Source organism: Oxyura jamaicensis, chromosome 9, assembly GCF_011077185.1.
Source record: "Oxyura jamaicensis isolate SHBP4307 breed ruddy duck chromosome 9, BPBGC_Ojam_1.0, whole genome shotgun sequence".
Classification (NCBI taxonomy): Eukaryota; Metazoa; Chordata; class Aves; order Anseriformes; family Anatidae; genus Oxyura; species Oxyura jamaicensis.
Window position 1 is genome coordinate 2,209,330 of NC_048901.1, and position 12,369 is coordinate 2,221,698.

General features: G+C 38.8%; 1 protein-coding gene across 4 annotated transcripts in view; it reads right to left on the bottom strand.

Annotated features, from left to right (window-relative positions):
• Window positions 1-12,369, bottom strand: part of PLS1 (plastin 1) — a 39,796-nt gene that overhangs the window by 26,272 nt on the left and 1,155 nt on the right. Inside the window, exon 1 of one of the 4 annotated variants that reach the window (XM_035334582.1) lies at window positions 11,986-12,112. The exons of the other annotated variants lie outside the window; for them this stretch is intronic. The gene's annotated coding sequence lies outside the window, so the exon portion shown is untranslated. Of the gene's footprint in view, window positions 1-11,985; window positions 12,113-12,369 lie in introns of those variants that run through there. 4 annotated transcript variants of the gene reach the window in all.

A 12,369-nucleotide genomic window follows, 5' to 3' on the forward strand; every position in this document is an offset into this window, starting at 1 on the left:
TCCTTGACCTCCATATATAGGTGATGATTAGAGGTCAACTACAGCAATTCTTTAACAATGTGAAAGGACAAGTTGCTTTTCCCATATCAGTGAAAAAGCTGCAAGAGACAAAGAGGGTAGAATTACACGTCATGTTATCTAAACTGAAAGAGTTCTTAACTGTGGAATAGAATAGTCCTCTAAAGGTAGAATGAAAGAATCAAAAATACATGTAGAATGACGAGCTATCAGCACTGGGCTTGATAAAGAAAGAAATACATGTGTATATTTCTGTTTATATATATACAAACAGACACCTAATGCAGCAAAGAGGATGCCAATGCAACTTTGAAACAGGAGATGACTGAAAAGTCGAAGTAATTAGCTCTATCAACATAACACGTGTATACATATAAAAGATTGCAACTCCTGAAGTGTGTTGCTATTTTTTATTTTTATTTTTTTAAAGAAAGAGGAGGCAGGGTACAATTACGGTATTAGATACAGCTACTAACAGAGTAATATGAACTGCAAAGTGCATTTTAAACATTCCATTTTGTTGCATAAAATCAAGCAAGTATGTACTGCAACCAACTAGAAGTATAACAAAGCAAAATAGTTCCTTAAATATCATACGGTCAGGGTGAAGCTTCGCTATCTGAAAGAGTCGGTGCATGCGAGTTTCAGCCTGAGCTTTTAAACATGGTTAAAATATATCCATAAATGGATACATTTATGACCATCAGAAGTATTTAGTAATTACTGGAAGTTACATGGTAACAATGAAAAAGAGTCATTTTTCAACATATAAACTGATACTCCCCAGAATTTTCCTCACTCTTCTAGGCACCGCATCACCAGTGAACAAGGTACAATTTGACAGGGAGCAGCTGATATTTTTAAACTTCTCCCAGAACCGTACGTACTGATCTTTGCTAGAGTAAAGCTATCAAACCAGCCAGAGAAATTTGTTATCAATGAAAGATGCATTTTTATGTAAGGAGGACTGGAAGACTTGCACTCAAGTTAATTACTCACTTTATAGGAATTTATTCAATATTACAGTAAATCTGGTGAACAGTAAAATCAACATTTTCTACTATGCCTTGAGGATAAACATGGGTAACTCAAGAAGAGATAGCAAAACAATAAGCTGATATATTTAGTTTTTAGACAGGTCATGGGCCTGATCCAAATTCACTTATTACAGTATAAATAAATAATATTTTCACTTAGAATAATTTTGTGAGACTTATGTCAGGATGAAGAACAATTCTATTATAAACAGATAGATGTTTAGTTTAGAAAGCTACCTGTTCATCCAAACAAAATGCCTCCAGCTTCCTTGGCTGCTGAGTATACAGAACAGCCATGCAAATTCATCGATAGTATCAGTTTCATGCAGTTTCATTCACATGCATCATTCAACAGGCTCTCAGCCTGCCTGTGCTTTGTATTGTTGCACTCAGCATTACTAATAATAAAAAAAAAAAAATCAAAGGAAAGCTTACCTGTGCCAGAAGGACTACCTCTATGTCACTGATTTTGAAATAGACCTATTATGTGGAGAGTTCACAGAAATACCTTGCCTAAAACATTCTGGAAACCTCAACTGTTAGCAGTTTAGCAACACGAACCATCTGGGCAAATTCAGCCAGGCCAGGTGGGACCTGTTTTGGTCTTGTTAATTTGTTATTTTTCCTAGAAGTTAAAGTTTCATCTACATCCAGCAGAGAACTGGGAGTGTTTTTATCCCCTCTGTGCTTTGAAACAGGAACTTGAATTGTGTCTACCTCATGCCCACAGGCAAAGCAACATCTGCTCATCTCAGCCAACACTAACCCAGATTTAGCCTGATTTATAAAACTCCTTAAAATTCCCGCTTCAGTGTGTTGTGTCAGGATTTCTTTCAGGCTGTAGTCTTCCATTTCACTTGGATGAAGCGTGCCGTTGTCTAGTATAGCGAATGGCAGGCAAAACCCAGCTCTGTAATTGCTCTTTGCAGCCACCAAGCACCTTCCACCTCCAGCTCCGAAGGCTGAGGGCGAAGGTTGGCCGTTCCCGGTCTTCCAAGTCCCACAGCAGGTCACAGGCCACCACTCTGCTTCCCTTTGCCTCACCTGCGTCACTGCTGCAAACTGTGGTATTAACAAGCACATGGCCACCAACAGCAAATCTCAACTACCTGAAACAGCGACATTTCTGTGAAACTGGGATACTGAGGTAACTCAAATCAATACCACTAGCCCTGCAGAGCTGTGTGCATTAACGAGTATTTTCTCACATTAGCGGTATGTGCTAATGTTTATAAATACAGTAACTCCGAACACACTACTTGCCATTTGATTGTGCAAGTAGCACAGAACAGCAAAGTTAAATCTGTGTGTATTGGTAATACAGAGTATCCTGGGCTCCACACCTCCTAACAAACCACTTCCAGATGAGAAAAAATGTGTGCACAACATTGCATCCATGCAACAAGCAGTTTTTGGTTTAGGACTTGAAAATAACAAGCGCATCAGTATTAGTAATACAGATATTTTTTTTTTCCACAGATCCCTTGATAAGAGACAACACTTCAGTTTTTAATACAAAAACAAGACATCCTTTAATCTAAAGCAAAGTCATCACAGTTTTGAGAAAATACAAGTACTGCACTTCCACTTACATTTTGCTTAATGAAAGCTTCCAGATGAGGAATTTTGAACTGCGTCTTGTATGTAATACAAATATATCAGCTTTCCAACAAATTAGCAAGGAGAGAATCTTAGTATACAATACAAACTACTAAACAGTTGTGTCATAATAAAAAACAAATTAAGGGACTTGAGTAATAGAGTTTCCCTACAGAATCTCTGACGTGATTAAATTCAAAGAACTCTGATCCAAGCTGAAGGTCAGATACAGTGAATCTGCTCAAGTGGCACATATTCTTGATTTTATTACGCATAACCTTTGTCTTGGTGAAAGTTCATTAACACTGTACACATAGTACTCAAGCTTTGCCAGGAAAAGCACAGGCACATAAGGAAAATGAAAGTAGAGTAGGAATTTGCATGCACTCAAACCATAAATCTAAACTACCTTTGATGTTATCTAAACCTCCTTCCTGATCAATTTCAAATACTTCTAAATATTTCTTTCATTCCTCAACAACACATATTTAATTGGGAGAAGATTACAAAAGACACAGGATTTATAGTTAACAAACATTGCAACTATCAACATTGCAAGTGGCATGGTATTTCTTCCAACACTGGAGCAATCTGCTCTATCAATGATGTGGTTAGTGTAATCACAACTGTTCCTCAAGGACTCAGTTACATATCCCACTATATGCATGGACAATCATTGAGGCATTCACTATGGGATTTTTAAGTAAGATATTTGGATTTTCAAATAAACTCTTGCATCCAGTGATAAAATCCACATACCATGATAAAGAACCTGGAAAAACAGGCAGGAACAGTGACAAGAGAACTGGGACTAGAGAACAGCTGCAAAAACAGGAGCTCAAGTAGAAGACCTTTTGTTGAATAAACAATTGTCCCCTCCAGCATATTAGAAAGTTCACATTTGTAGAAACCACTAGGACTGTAATACATGTGATCTTTGCTGGTGTGGTATTAACCTTCCCAATTTCAATCCTTTTTTGTGCTGCTTTAGCATCCACCATTTAGCATATCAAAAGCCTAGAATATTTTTTACCTTTTACTGATACAGTTAAAACTAGTGGCCACAAAAGAAATTTGGAAGTCCTGGTATAAAACTCTTGCAACTTGCAGCCTGTATCTGAGAGCCGTATGGCTTACAGTTATAGGAACCCATTTTCACTTGGGTGCTTCAAATACATACCTTAGTTACAAGTAGGGCAACTACTATCCACATTTACAATCACATGCATTTGTAATGAAGAATTTTATTCACTTTGAGCATTGACATGTTTTCCTCAGCTCAAGAACACTCCCAAGCCTGCCCACTGTAACCCAAAGTAACGTTAACATAAATGAGGTAACCCCAGCAGATCTTATTATCCGAGTTTAAAGGCAGCTTTTTTTTTTTAATAAAAATTAAATATTTAAAGGTACTGTTTAGAAAGCAAACATCAAATTTTTCTATTTTAGAGGTGGCAATGTCTGTGTTTCAAGCAATAGGTGATTACAGAGCTAGCTTCAAGTTGATCAGCAAGGTTCCAGGAGTTCTCACATGGGTCAGGCTAGATTAAGGTGACTTGGTGGAAGAAGTGGAAGAAGCCACTTCACTTGTGTAAATACTATCGTGTTTACTGTTTAGAAAGCATAAACACCATAATGTTTACACTGGCCCCAAAAGCATTTGACTGATCCTTGAACTGAAACCATGTATGTTCTTCTTTCAACAAGTTCAATCCATTCAACACACTATTTCACATATTATGGCCTTCTCTGTCAGTGATACCACCCACATCAGTCCTACGGATGGATCATTTGGTACTCTCCAAAAAGCAGCTCATTGTACTGAAACCCACGTCCCATGCCGACTAGTTGCTTGGCTTCCCTGCACACACGTGTGCCAGACCCTCCTTCCCAAAGCGCCTCCGCAGGGCCCAGCCAATGCACCCCTCGTGCTCTGCCCATTCTGCATCACCACCTCACCTCTAGGACCTCGCCCCTACATCCACTGGCCTCACCCATGGAATCGTCTCCGTTCACAGCATTTCAGTGCATCTACCTGGTAATCCACCAGGCAAATGCACTCTTCTGGAAGGCCAGAACAAATGCTTTGCAGTTAGGAGATGAACAAAATGGCAGTGTGTGGCAAGAACATCTACGCAGAGGTACTAACCAGAGAGAAGAACTGCGCTGAGAACTCAGAACACACCCGGCCAGGGGCAGAAGGAAAAAAAGCTGCAACGATTAACATGAAGGCAAAACCAAACTTTGGAGAGGGAAGCTGGTGCCTCTCAGGGTGCCAGCAAGAACAAGCAGACAACCTGGGCTGAGCAAACAAACACAGCCCCCACAGCACGGGGTGCCAAACTCAGAAACACTGCTGAACCCACAAACATAGCAAGGCGCATACCACTTTGGACCAAAGCATCACAGCAGCTTCACCACACAAATGCACGTTAGATGGAAGACATCTATCATTAACATACAGAACATTTGATGAGAAATTAGGAAACAGCTGGTGATAAAACCCATTTGATTACCAGTCACTGCTGTGAAAAGTGATTTTTTTTAACCTAACTTTGCTTTTACTGTCACATTTCACTAAAGCAAACCTCACTAAAATATAAATGGAAAGGCTACACTAACAGAAGCACGTTAATTCAGGCACTCTATCCTGAAGTCATTCTTTTGTGCCTTGGCTGACATTACATATCAAGTTTACAACAGCAAAAGGAAGTGAGTTGAAAGACACACCAGCAAATGATACTTAATCTCCTCCTTTTTCTGGCTAGGTTTATGCACACACAGCTTTTGCTAACACAGAACTAAAATTATGAATAAAAATGGCATTATTTTATACCAAATTCCTGCATAAACATTCTGTATATTTATATTTTGGTTAGGAAAGAAAGGCTGAAATTCCTACTGAAGAAACAGCATCAGTACGAACTTTGGCTATAACACAGCCACACGCATGCTCGGTCCTCAAGATCTGCTGACGGGAATCTCATTTGACAGCAGAGCTTTCTGGGTGCTCCAGTACTTTACAAATAAGATTTACAACTTGCGGTTATGCTTTAATTATTCCTCCATTTTTTTTTTAATTAAATTATATCACTGATAGTTAATTAGTAAACAGAAAAATTAACCAGAAGCAATAATCACAATCCCAACAATAATGAGCTATAGCCTAATCTATTAAAAAACTATGAAATGACATAGGATTTTAAAACTATTAATCTGGAATGAAATCTGCCTTCTGTTTTCAGACATTTCACATTATTCTCATTAACTTTTTAAGCTCTCTCTATATCCAAAAGGACTAGAAATTTGTTTCAAAATTAATCAGATCCTCACGTAAGTTCTCAGCTCCATGAATCACAGGTCAGGGAGCATCTTCAACTGTTATGGAAAGCTCAGGCAGAGTATGAGAACCGATAGTATTGTTAAAGTCACTGACTCACCATCTTCTGGTCTCCCCCTAAACTACAACTTAAGTATTACATTTCTGAAAGGAATAGTGCTATTACAGTCCAATAGTTGCAGCTTCACTCTGATCCACCAGCAAGGAAGCAGAAGTAACCAGAACCATTAAAACGCAGCAAGTAGCACGGCTTTACACTATCTACCTGCTTCCAGCCCAGCAATTGTCTTTACCCATCTCATGGCCAAAATTATTTTACTCTTAGCCAGTTACAATTTCACAGATTACATACGTGCTGCGGTTTTTCTGAGTTTGCTGGATCTTGCATTTCAACTACTACAGTCAAAGCACACTCACCTTACCTGTTTAATCTGTTAATAATGCTACTGATGTTTTCACACGTCTTGCAAGGCCATCAGTTCTTTTCCCAAGCCTCTATTTCCTCCAGATTTGGTGCTGTTTAAGAGGTAGGACATACCTTACTCATTGTTCTTTGCTAAGGAATTCATCCTCCATGCTACCTATAACTTAAGAAAATGTATCTTAAGCCAACTGGAACATCACTAATCATTTTTCTCTTCTCTAAGTGTGAAAATAGCATTTAGTTAGCACCTAAGTTCAAAAGCAAAATTATGAACAAAGCTATCAGTGAACAAGCCTACGAGGCAAAAGGGTACAGAGCTCTTGGCACGGCCAACGCGGCACTCACCAGGACAGCCCTGTCCTCGCCCTCCAGCATGCCCTGCTCTCTGCTGGGCTCCAAGCAGGAGCCTCAGGTCGCTGCCAACACTGGAAATCCAGCCCAGAGCCACAGGCTGACGCTAACTAATGAACTTAGTTTTAAGGTCACCCCAGAAGTTAATCATGGGAAGATCATTAAGGGTAACAATACAAATGCATATTCTTCTCCTCAGCAATTCAGTTTACATCCACAGGTGTTTTAGACAGTAGCTGACTGCAGCCACTAAATAGCACAGGAGCATATTGTGTTAGCAGAGCATTTTTAAGTTTTCATTAATAATCAGAGGGCAACATGGCCCTGCTAATTCCTTGTTCAACTCTACATGGTTCAAAAGATTATTAGAAGATTAGACTGATCAGCTACTACACTACAAGCAAGCCAGGATTTTCTGTCATGGAAAATTCATAGGTTATTTTTGTTTTGCTTTTTTCATTGGTCAAGCTAGAGAGAAAAGGACGGTCTTCTACAATACACGGCAAAAGCGACTGGCAGCATGTCAAAACCTTCCAGTCTCTGCAGAGCCCACAGTAAATGCTGCCCACTGGTGAGCTGACGGCCTTAAGGCGGCATGCTTGCTGAAATGTGGAGCATAAAAGCAGCCCAGTAGTAAGGCAGGTGAACACTTTTGTCTGTACAACTAGAAGAATATCTGGAGCACACAAAGTTCATTCGCTGGTACTGTTGTTCTTAATTAGGCCAGAAGAAAACATACAGTTGTAGCTGCCAACTGTCATTTTAAATCATGTTTGGAAGAGAAAAAAAGATATTTCTCTACAAATGCTGTGTAACTAAATTATTCAAAACCTCAGCCGTGGGATTCATATGGTTCAGAGACAGCTTCAGAGAAGATACCATTTGGCCAGGTAAGATTGAGTATATCCTGTAAAACTTGCATATCTCCTGCATTTGTACAAATCCAAGACAACTCTCTGGAGCTATAAGTACATTACAAGGATTCAAAACATAAAACTGAAAAAATACACTAAGTGAGCAGAAGGGTTGCCATCGATCCATCAGTACCGCTTGATGCTAAGAAGGGTAACAGCACGATGCAGTTGCAGTACGACAACAGAATGCAGCCTTTCCTTCCTGTTCACAGCAAACCTTAAGATAAATGTTTAGCCCTAAATCTCAATTTACTTCTGCACCGTTAATAATGTGCTACACCATTATCTGGAAAAAAAGTAAAATAAAATTTACAGAAATCAGGTTCAGAATATAGTTCAGCTGTAGGTTAGGCTTTAAAATTTATTTCAGAAGCCCTAGTTATATAGCTAAGATTTTTCAGTAGCCAAACAGTTCTTATTCTAAGCCAGAAAAAAAAACAAACAAACAAAACTTTGAAGATAAAATATTATATTAGTGAGTACTAATTATTTGAATAGCTTATGGGCTTGACATCATGTCAGATCTTGACTTCAAGGCTAGCTAGCTCTTCTAAAGATAAGTTATCGCTTACTCAGGCATTCCAGATTTCCTGCAGCATCCATTAGCAAAAGCCTGCCATCTGAGTCTTGCGGGAGTCCAAACTAGCTCATGAAAATGATTTCTTGTGATCTCCAAGTCTATTAATCCGTTACTTATTTTGTTATGTTCAAGGGTTTCCTCAACTGTAGATATACTTCTTAAAACACTATTTTGTCAAGGCAACCAAGGAACCATTGTTACCAGGAAAAATGAGAAAAAAGCATCTTGGGGGTTGGAGGAAAGACAAATCAGCCACTCCTCAGCTCTTAGCAGTCATACATGCTGATTCAGATTAGTTTTAACACTTGTACTATCTGGGCATACTTTTTAGCTATACAACCAATACATTCCAGCAAGCTTTAGGCCACATAAAGGAGCCATCAGAAGTGTCTCCCCACTAACAGTTGATAACATGTCACTTGCAGGTAACGTTAGGCACTTGCAAGTGATCTTGCAGCCTTGTTCTTTCACTTAGGTGGCATTGTAAGAATGCAAACCAGACAGGATTTTAGCACAGCTAAAATTTAAATGCTAACGCTTTATCTTGTTCTAGAAACATTTAATCTCATTTTATAATAACCATGACAGTCAGCCTGAAACGTACAGTGTGACCAAACCGTGAGAGGCAACTATGATTTTGCCAGGCTCAATTTTAATAGAATGGTTAGAAAAAAAGAGTCAAAGTCATTCCCACATAACATAATTCCCACTGCAATGGCATTTCCACTTGTACATTTTGGATAATGTTGATGAAACTGCATTTTACTTTATCCAAAACATTAGAGTTGCCAACACTGTAACTTATAGACGATACGTATTTTCCATGTACTTTCAGTGATACATATCTGCAGACACACAGCAATAACAGGATAATGAAACTCATTCGAAAGGTTGAAGATACATAGATAGCAATGATTAAGATGAGCAAGATAGAAGCTTTTTGAAGGATTGTCCAACAGGCCTTGAATTAGCAAAGTAGTTATCTGTAGATACAATTCCAAGCAAATGATAACTCTCTTTTAAACCAATGAAATCATTGATAAGGCTTAAATTTATTCACGTGTTATAACATTTTGCTAGTTTGGGATGTAAAAAATATTCTGGCCCACAAAATTGAATAGCTGATAGACATGATGACAAGCCAAGCAAAATATACGTTTATATTCAGTTACGAATGATTTTCTCTTTATATTCAGTTATGAATGATTTTCTCACTACATCATGATACCAAAGGAGAAAATAAAAGAGAAGATGTGGGATCAGTGCCAAGTCCTGATGCCAGCTATATAAGGGCAAAACCCTCAGCAGTTTCAAATATATCTTGATTCCATACATCAAGCTTGAAGGGACTAGAAACACTGCAGAAGCAAAATACTCAGGTCAATGGGAATAGAGGATTTTGTATTATTTTCTATTGACCTACCTTTCAGTTAGTAAAGAACAGACTCACATTTGCCTTTGTCACAAGGGGATAAAATCACACAAAGAAATAGCAGGACACGTAGGGAAAACATGGAAAAAAGGAAGATGTGAAGCTAGAAGAAAGGCTTTATGAACGAGCAAGACAAAAGCATTCTAAAATATAAAAATTCTGGAACATAAAAACCTACAAGGAAACATCTCATTAGAAAAGAAACAGCTAGTTCCTGAAGCTCACGCAAATCCTTTAAATTGGCATTCAGGTAGATATAATCTTGTTGATAACATATGGCCTAATATTGCAGCTCTACTGCACGTCAATGTTTTTAATAGCCCATTCTGAAACCTACCAATGATTATTAAGAATGAAGGCCAAATATACTTTAAGTGAATTAAGCTGCGCAATACCAGATCCAGCACCATTTTTTTTTCCTAGTACCTACTATTATTAACAAAACATCTGCAAGAATACCCTGTAAGTGGGTTGATAATCCTTTTCCCATCAAAAGGGCACACGTACAAGCACACGACCTGCTTTATGCATAATTTATTGCTGAGGCTTAGCAATACCAGCCTCACTGATAAGCAATTGTGATGTACTACCTTTATTCTCCTCAGAAACCTGTATGTAATAGCTGTAACTAAGCACAGGCATATGCAAAAAAATCCAGAAATTAATCAAGTAATTTATATTTAGAAGTACTGAAAAAGATAGTAAGGTACAGAAGGTCATGACTGCGTTTGGTATGAATCAAAGCTGAAGTCACATAATCAATTTATCACAAAACAATACACCAGATAACAGAAGTAACCCTTACTGTTTCATTTTACAGCCCTTCTTTAGTTGTGTAGCTACGGAGATGCTTAAATATCCCTTATTTAAGAGTTTTGATGTGACTGTCATGCAGAACTGGTTCCATTAGTAATCTAGATCTCTTGATTAATATTCAACTTGATCTGACTAGCATCAGTTTTGATTTTGTGTTAATATTCCTTGGCATACCACAATGTGATCACCGGTCAGCTGTTTGCCCAGTGAATGACAAGAAAGCAAGAAACAAGTAGCAAAAAGATCATAGAATCATAGAATAACCTGAGCTGGACAGGACCCACAAGGATCATCGAGTCCAACTCCTATGTATACAGGCCAGATGTATACAGGCAACTCATTTTTATTAGTAGAAGTTGTGCACAACGAAAAAAAAAAAAAAAAAAAAAAAAAAAAAAACAACAGTCATTGCTGCCACGTAGTAACACCAGATTCCTCAAGATTATATCATCTAACACGCTCTCCAAATTACTCAAATGTTTAATTTTGCTTCATGAATAGTCTTTAGCGCTTAAGGAGGTTTATTCGCATTAAAAAATGCTTGCAGGACTAAGACCTATCTAGATTAGTCCAACCCAGCATTTACTATCGCAGTTTTTCACCAGTCTCATTTTTGCTTCATTCTTACCTTTACATTTTATTTTAAATCTTCAAAGCAATGTTCAGGACCAGGTATAATTTCAACCTGTGCCCTTTCGCTCTAGACAAGTTGACTAAGCAACACAGGCACAGATTAAAAACAGCGCTTGCCGGAATACACTTTTTTATGGTGTGCATGAATAATGCAGTGTGTTCAAAGGTCAGCCAGCTGCTAGGACAACCATTTCCATGGCTATATATGGAAATCTGACTTCAAGTAATCATACAATCTGGTGCGATTACAGCAGCCATACAAGCGATAAGCCCTAAGCACACCTTGATATTACTTGAAGCTCCATAGGTGTTCAAGAGGGGCTCAGTGCACCATCTTGGCTACAACTCCTCTGACCATCAAACCTGCCTGTGCAACGTTCACATCTCACAGTTCACAAAGGCATCAAGGAGTCTGTGTGTGCATTTAAATGCCCCAATATAATCACTTGTATCTAGCTGCAGGAGATGGACAAAATTGAACTGGGGTCCCTATAGTGACACAGGGGAACATCTCACATACATCCACAGAGCGGATGAGCCCCAACACAAACAGTACTTCTATCTCAAAATTAAGTAACTGAGGGAATAAGACAATGAACACGCTCTTATGTTCTGCTCATCCAAGGCAAAGGCAGCGTTTCTTAGTGTCTCAAACTAAGTACATTGACCTGCAGAGGTACATGGTAAAGAAGCAACGAAAACCGAAAAATATAGAGACCTGGGTGTGGAAGTATCACACAACTATTAAGTGATAGGACTACCCAAGGGCAAGGGGAAGTCAGCCTTGGCATAGTTCTTGTTAACGCCCCATACACTGGATTTGATACTTAGCTCTACCTACCTGCACCGATTTCCCGGAGTTCTGCAAGCTGCGAGCTCTGCACACCCAAGACTCATTGGTAAAGAAAATACAAAAATGCCCTAAAGGCACACAATTTTCATTAGCAGCAAGTCAGTCTCTCCAGCTGGAAAACACACCTCCCTCTCCTTTCTATCTCCTCCCCCTCCATCTCCTTGGGGTAAAGATGACATTAAAAAAAATGGGATAAGGAAGAAGCAAGGAGATGAACTAAGAGTTTACTGAGCTGCTTACTGGGTGCTCAAGAAAAGTAAGCAGCAAAACTGGGTGCATCTTCTGAGGGTTTGAGGAGTGCCAGGTTTTGCAAGCACAAAATATTTCACATGGAACATCCAAAAGACTTCTTACCTCCTCAGGGCAAAATAA